The sequence below is a fragment of the Taudactylus pleione genome, unplaced genomic scaffold (assembly GCF_031769625.1).
Source record: "Taudactylus pleione unplaced genomic scaffold, aTauple2 ptg000275l, whole genome shotgun sequence".
In the NCBI taxonomy this organism is placed as follows: domain Eukaryota; kingdom Metazoa; phylum Chordata; class Amphibia; order Anura; family Myobatrachidae; genus Taudactylus; species Taudactylus pleione.
This window is the reverse complement of record NW_028284677.1, coordinates 2,416,676-2,424,767: the sequence shown is the minus strand read 5'-3', so window position 1 is coordinate 2,424,767 and position 8,092 is coordinate 2,416,676.

Sequence of the window (8,092 nt, the reverse complement as noted above, 5' to 3'; positions counted from 1 at the left end):
CCCCGGTACAGCAACTTCCTGTGGCCCCTCTGAAGGAGGTGTGGCCACAGCATGTTGGGGGTGTGGCTGCGCTGTGGCACAATGTGAACTGTGGGCACTGTGTAGCACAATGTGAAATATAGCACTGCTATGGGATGTAGTTATGAGACCGGCGGCCGCGATGCCGCCAGTCTCAAACCCGTCTCTGAAAGTCAGACACTGGACATAAGATAGGCGTCTTAATCCCGAACACAGAAGGATGCCAGCCCAAACGAGGTAAGTCCGGGGCCCCCTTAGTGTTAGTCGCGCAGGGGGGGGGGGGGGGGGATTGTTGGGGTTAGATAGTATAACGAGGATAGCATAAAGGTGCCTACACACTAGGCGATCTGGTCACGATGCGATATTGTGCACGTTTCTCCCCCGGCAGCTCCCCGGCAGTTGTGCGCACGATTTGGTCTTAAACTATCCAGATCTTAAAGATCTTAAGATGCGATGTACGACCAGCGGGGAAGCGCACTGGCATCGTGATCGTGAGTGGTCACTCACGATTAGGACATATTTTACACGATCTGTTGTTCCGATGCGTCGGAATCGGGTGGATCGTGTATAAAATCGCCTAGTGTGTAAGCACCTTTAGGTTTGGGAGGGGATTTAGGGTTAGGCACCCATAGTGGGGGGGTTAGGCACTAAGGGGGGGGAGGGTTAGGCTTAGGCTACAAGAAGGAAGGGTTAGGGGGAGAAGGGAGGATAAGTATACTTACCCAACCAGTTGGGATACCAACCATTTTGACAGGAGGCATCCCGACAACCGGCATTACATACCGATTTCCACTGCTATGGGGCATAAAATTAACTAGGGCACTACTATACATAAAATATATATACAAAACCACTGCAGAGAATGTAGTCTCTCTATAAGCATGGGTATGGGGAAATTTTGGTATACAACCCACAGTACACATCACGCAGTAGTGTGCATTACACTATAATAATACATAGCACTGTACAATATACAGAGTTTGCATATACACATCACTGTGCAGAAAACAGTACACACAACAATGTACATTACATTATACACATAGCACTGTATACAGAACTCATATACCCTGCACTGTGCAATATACACTATACAAATACACAAAACTAAGCAATACTACACTACTCACATCAGACACTGAGAAATATACACTACACATCACACCGCACTGTGCATTATACTATACACATACATAGCACTGTGTGCAAACACCATAGCAAATAACATACTATTAACATCTAATATTATACAACAATATGAATATTTAATTTACCAAAATTAGATTGAAATAAACTTTGTGACAATTAATATTTCTGCTTTTAGACAAAACCTTTAACAGCTGTAGTATTGTTTCTATTCTACATGTTGTATTTATATATGGCACTTTGAGTGAGCATTACTGTACTAATATGGTTTTATACTTTGGAGGTGTTTTAATACATTATGCATAAACATTTGAGTACTCTGGTGTGTACAGGTATCCTGTAATACTTCAAAATGGGCCATTGCATAGTATGTGCTAATGGCCATTACCACTGCATAAAGTATCCTATAGTAGACCTACAAAAAAAGTGGGATCATTTATATTTACTTACAGTACTCTTCCCACTGCCATATAGACTATAGTAGTTTCCAGGCTGTAGTTCCAAGTGACCCTGTGCCCATATCTAGGAGTAAATGTTCCTTATTGCTTCAAAGGGGGCTTGAAGTTGTACCCCACCTGTCACATCTTATAGAATGGCATCAAACGTCCCCACTTGCTTCTCATGGATCAGCATGCGGTATCTAAGTTGAAGGGGTCTCACTTCCTGTAAATGTGGACTATATTAACAGTAGGTTGTTGGGCTGGGGGAGTTAGCGATCACTCCCAACACCTGCACCTGCTGCTGGCTGCATAGTGTGAATGGGGATTGGGAAACCTGCCTGTGTCCACACTGAGTCACAGTGCAGCCTGGCTGCCCACCACTACACAGTCACAGTAGAGGATGTCACTGTGCCATAAGAATATACCCCACGCAGCGCTGCCTGCTCCTGCTCTCAGTCCCGGAGCCTGGAGAAGAGAGAAAGACTCGTGAGATGATGATGTCATCATCTTGCAAGACTGATAGCTCCGCAGCGGCGAGGCGGCTGTGTGGTGTGCGCAGTTCGCACTAACAAGTAACAAGGAATACATTACAGTGACTGGCTCAGCCCAGTCATCGGCACTCGTCATTTGACACGAGCGATCAACTCCCCCCTCCTTTCATAATTCCCCACCCGCGTTGGTATTCTGAAAGGTATTTAAAAAAACAAAAAACGTCTTGAGATGGGTATCAGTGTGCTCCGTGCCCCCTAGCATTCCCAGGTAAATAGTACCCCCTCCCTCCTCTCAGCACCCCTGATCCCACCCACACTGTTCTCCCCTTCCCTCATCCCACCCACACTGTGCTCCCCTGCCATTCTCCCACCCACACTGCTCTCTTCCCTTATCCCACCTACACTGTGCTTCCCATCCTACAATGTGCTCTCTTCCCTTATCCCATCTACACTATGCTCCTCTTCCCTCATCCCACCCATACTCCTTCCCTTCTCCCACCCACACTGTGCTCCCCTTCACTCATCCCACCAACATTGTGCTCCCCTTCCCTCATCCCACCCATACTCCTTCCCTTCTCCCACCAACAATGTGCTCCCCTTCCCTCATCCCACCCCTACTGTGCTCCCCTTTCATTCTCTAATCCACACTGTGCTCCCTATCCCACACTGTGCTCTCTTCCCTTATCCCAACTACTGTACACTGTGCTCCCCTTTCCTTATCCCACCCACATTGTGCTCCCCATCCTACAATGTGCTCTTTTCCAATATCCCACCACCCACACTGCATTCCCGTTTCCTTATCCCATGCACACTGTGCTCCACTTTCCTTAACCCACCAACACTCCGCTCCCCTTTCCTTATCCCACCCACACTGCACTCCCCTTTCCTTATTCCACCTACACTATGCTCCCAATCCTACAATGTGCTCCCCTTTTCTTATCCCACCCACACTGTGCTTCCCAACCAGCAGTGCTTTCCCCCATCCTACACAGTGCTGTTTCCTGCCCCAAATCAGACATAGTGCTTTCAATTGTCCCATCACATATAGGGCCTGATTCAGACCCACTCGCAAGCGGGCGAACGTACGTTAGGCGTACGTACAAAAATATTTAAATTCAAGGGCTCGCTCGTATTTTCGAACGCATCTAAAAATCCTCCCCAAACTCAGACGACCCCTCCTCTAACTAACGAGCGTGCGAAATAGCGAGCGTACATCCCCGAAATGGCTTGAAGGGAACGCACGCACAAGTATAAACCGGAAGTGGCCTTGTCAGATGTCGATTACATGCTCCTTTATTCTGCCTACCTCCATCAATCGTATCATGCCAATCAATGTATCAATTAGCTTAATTGTTTTTTTTTTTTCAACGCAATGCAAGAAACTTTACTCTTGTCCGTGTTTGTGTTTTCCCGCAGAATACGTACGGCTTAAACATTCGCTTTTATTGCTTAAAAAACATGTTACCCACAATTAAACAATTGTTCTATTGCTTTGGATCCCCGCATATTTCCCGGGGTTCATTTCTTTATTTAAATTTGCTTACGCATGTCACTGCATCAAGCCTATCAAAACTCTCCAGAGATTTCTGGCCCTGTCGAACACATGACTCATACACTAACCAATAGAATTGCTCCTGTTAATTTCCCAAATACATTAGCCAATCAGAAATTTTTTGGCCACTTTATCAAAAATGATTTTTAAGAAAAACACCATTGCCATCATGAGAGCCTCCGCATTCACCAGGCGCGAGCTGCTGGTGCTAACGGAGGTGATGGATAGGCGTATCACCAGCCAGCCTCCACCCATCACCAACCGGCAGAAGCGTTCCGCATATGCGGAGGCACGGGCCGCAACATCGGCCAGCTGGAGCGCAGGTGGTCGGACCTGCAACGGTGAACGCCCCGCTTGCTGGCATGCTTTCGCATGCAGATCTCAGAAAGTAAGTTTTATGTATTGTGGTTTTCATGTTTGTCTTTGTGGCCCAAACTGCGTGTGCATGTTTTCATGTCTGTCCTATTTATTCATTATACTCATATCTGCATAGCCATGTTTTCCCTCTATTTCATAATTATTCATTCTACTCATATTTGCATGGCCATGTTTTCCCTCTATTTCATATTTTTTCATTCTCCTCATATTTGCATGCTTTTTGTTGGTGGGGGGTGTTTTTAATTTGTTTTTTGGCCAGGATTTGTGCTGAAACTAACCACAATTTGTTTTACATCTTTTAGGGGGACAGCCAAGACTACGCCGTCACCGTCCGGCCCGACGGCGGTCACGCCCACTCTCCCCAACCCCCAGCCAACACTCCACCTTCAATAATTCCCCTATTCCCCACTCCTCCCCAGCCTTCCAAGACCCTCTCCCGGAAATGTCGGGCCTCCTTCCCCTCCGTCCCACTTCCCCCTCTCCTCCAACCACCCCTCTTCCAATTACCCCCTCCCCGGAGTCCGTAATAACCCCGCCCCGATCTTTGGGGAATGGAGGCTCCTCCGAGGAGGACGATGGTGGGACTTCCGGAGCTGCCGTTTTGTCTACGGGTTTTTTTTTTCTTTAGCCTTTTTTTAAACCACAAACTGTTAGTATGTAATCATGTGTCGTTCCTTTATTCGGGGTTTTTGGCTAGACTTTTGGTGATTTAGCAGATTGCCTTTACCTGTTCCTGCTGATTTCAAAATACACATATCACACCTGTGGGAATTTGTACATAGGCCTTGTATTTTTTGCAGCCCCCATTTCCGTGTTTTTTTTTTTAATGTTTTTTTTTTTTTTTGAGTGATTTCGTGTTTATGAAATTTTAATGTGGTTTCCCTATTGTTGTATTAATCCACACACTTTTCTCACCCACAGAGGAACAGAGGCGTCGGCAAGAAGTCCAAGACTGTGTGGGCCAGATGCGCCAACATATAATTGGGGTGCTCGTGGCCCTTGACCGTCTGTCTGGCATCCTTCGTCAGTAGTTTTATTTTTGTTTTTTATTTTTCCAAATAAATTGTTTTTTTCGAACATACGTTCTGGCTCATTAGTTTTTTCACAACCAAAGATTGTTTACCCTGACATAAGTAGACTGTTCCTGCAAGGATTTCAATTTTTTTAAAGTAAGATTGTGTTTTGTATTTGTATGTAAAACAGCCACAAGAAACACATAACAGTCACAATGTCATTTCCCTTTTTGGGTGTAGTGTCAATTAGATATTTCTACATTTTACAGGTTCGTAGTTGGTGTGCAAGCTGCTTAGGCCAATCTTACAAAGCCAAATGATTGTACAGGCTTCCTTTTGGTGTGGGTTTGGAACCTGAAAACATATTTCATTTTAGCTCAACTGGCGTCAGTACTGGATTACCCCTTAGTCAAATGTAACGTGTGTGAACCTGGTTACACTTGCTGGTAACGTCCAAAAAAAGGAAGAACATTTCACTCTACAAACATTTATTCACAACATAACTGATAAATCAAAGTGGTCACTCACAAAAAAAACACACAGTGATAATCTCAAATACAACACATACCAAACAAAAACAAACCAAAAACAACAAATCAAGAACTGGTTGACGAAGGACCATGCCAACATGATTCCACAAACATGGCGTTGCGATATGGGTTCCAGAATATATTCCCAAAATGTCCAGATCCAGGTTTGGTAAGGGTAGCAGGAAGTAGTGAGCGTTGGAGTGTCAAAGATTATGTGAACAAACAGAAGATGGTGCAAAAAACAAAATAAAATTAGATGCTCGCCAACAAACCCAAACATATTAGGTATAAACACTGTTGTTTTGTGAAAACTTACCTAAAAAATCTGGCCACCACATCATCGCGTATGGCCCCCCCACATACTGACCTCCGACCAACCTCGGGGGGGCCATCCTCAGGTAAGGCATCCTCTGGCTGCATTGGGGCACCACTCCTTATGGCGATGTTGTGAAATATCCCACACAGGACCACAATTTTCGACACCATATCCGGCAAATACATGAGCTCGCCACCAGAGCGGTGGAGGCATCGGAATTGGCCTTTTAAAAGGCCGATACAGCGCTCCACCACTTGCCTGGTGGCTGTAAGTGCGGAATTATACGCACTTTGTGGGCCTGGTGTGGGAGCCAAATAAGGAGTGAGCAGCCAGGACATGCAAGGATATCCACTGTCTCCTGTGAAAAAGAATAGACAACATCAGGAACACTGTGTATCAAGCTTAACATTGTTATGTACTAAAGGTCTCCACTTACCCAGAAGCCATGCATCACCAACTTGTAGGTTGTTTAATTTGTGCCATATCCCTGATTGCCGGATGATGAAGGAGTCATGTGCACTTCCTGGTAATTTAGCATTCAGGGACAGGATCTGGAGGGAGGCATCACATACCACCATTACATTCAGGGAGTGATAGTGTTTCCTGTTTCGAAATATGGCCTCCAGCCGTGCTGGAGGCTGAAGTGGTATGTGAGTACCATCCACAACCCCTATGATGTGTGGGAAGCCAGCTATTTGGTAAAAATTGGCCTTGGCCACACTAAGGGCACCCATATCCAAAGGCATTTGAATAAAATGATGGAGGTGCTTGAAAAGTGCCTCCATCACTGCCCCCAGGATCCGGGAAAAGGAGGATTGGGAGATGCCCGCCACTATTCCCACCGTTGTTTGAAACGATCCTGAGGCACAGAAATGTAACACCGCCATAAATTGCGTAAGTGGTGGTATTGCTGTTGGACTGTCAATTTGCCGCTCAAGATCACTTTCTATTAATGAGAGAGTGTCTATGATGATTTTGGGAGGTAGACGGTAGCGTCTTAAAACCTCATCATCGGGCATTCCAAAAAGGGTGACACGTGTTCGAAATATCTGGGGCCTTGCATGCCTACGATGCCTACGCCTGGGACGAGATTGAGGTTGGTCGGCTTCCGGGAGCATGGCCAGAACAATCCGCCCCAGATCTACCTGAAATTCAAAGATTTCAATGTAAGGCTTTTGACCCACCCCAAAAGTAAATTAAAACAACTTAGCTTGATGATACCATCCATTGCTGCTTACATGCCGGGGTATTGTCATGATACGTCCAAACTGAAATTAATCACAAAAATTATTTGCCAAATTTCACTCTGTGCATTTTTGTTTCTAAATTTTGTGCTAGACCAAACTTAAAATATGCGAAACACACATTTGGCAAAACAGCAAAACGACATTGCACACAGTACATCAAAATGGGTTGAAATGTTTGCACAAAAAGCGAAAGGGCAACCTCAAAAAACTTAAAATGATTAATAAGCATTTTAAAATGCGCTAATTAGTTCGCAAATACAAGTCACAATAGTAAGTAGTAAAAATGCGCTAATTAGTTCGCAAATACAAGTCACAATAGTAAGTAGTAAAAATGCGCTAATTAGTTCGCAAATACAAGATAAAAAATGGACTTACCAAGAGCAAATATATAAGAGTCCAAATCAAAAGGTCTTTGGGTCCGAAATTAATCAAAAACTAAAATAGATTAAATTATGGATCCAAAATGAAAAAAAAATAAACACAATGAAACAACAATTGATCAAAAGTTAGACTTCACAAAACTTACCAAATCAAGAAACGAGGTCCAAAAAATATAAACCAACAAAGAGAACGGAAAATAAAAACGCAAATCTACCAAAAAAAAAAATCTACAACCGCCAACTCCTTTATACGCAATCAATAAACTCCAGCCAAGATAACCTCCAACAATCCAAAAACGCCACCTCGACTCGAGACACACCAAGCCATAAATAGTGTTTAGTTTCCCGCACAAATTAAGGAGGGATCATAGGAACGCACAATCAATGATGCTGCCGCAAAATAAGGACGCATGTATAAATACGTCACGAAAACACATTTAAATTCTGGTGTATTTCTTGTTTGGACCTCAGACATGGCGACAGACCAGGGAAACAATGCCCAAGAGTCAGGCGGTAAGTCTTTCATGCATTTTGTATCAATGATTAATTTGAAACATAAGATTGGGCAAGTTGTGATTTTG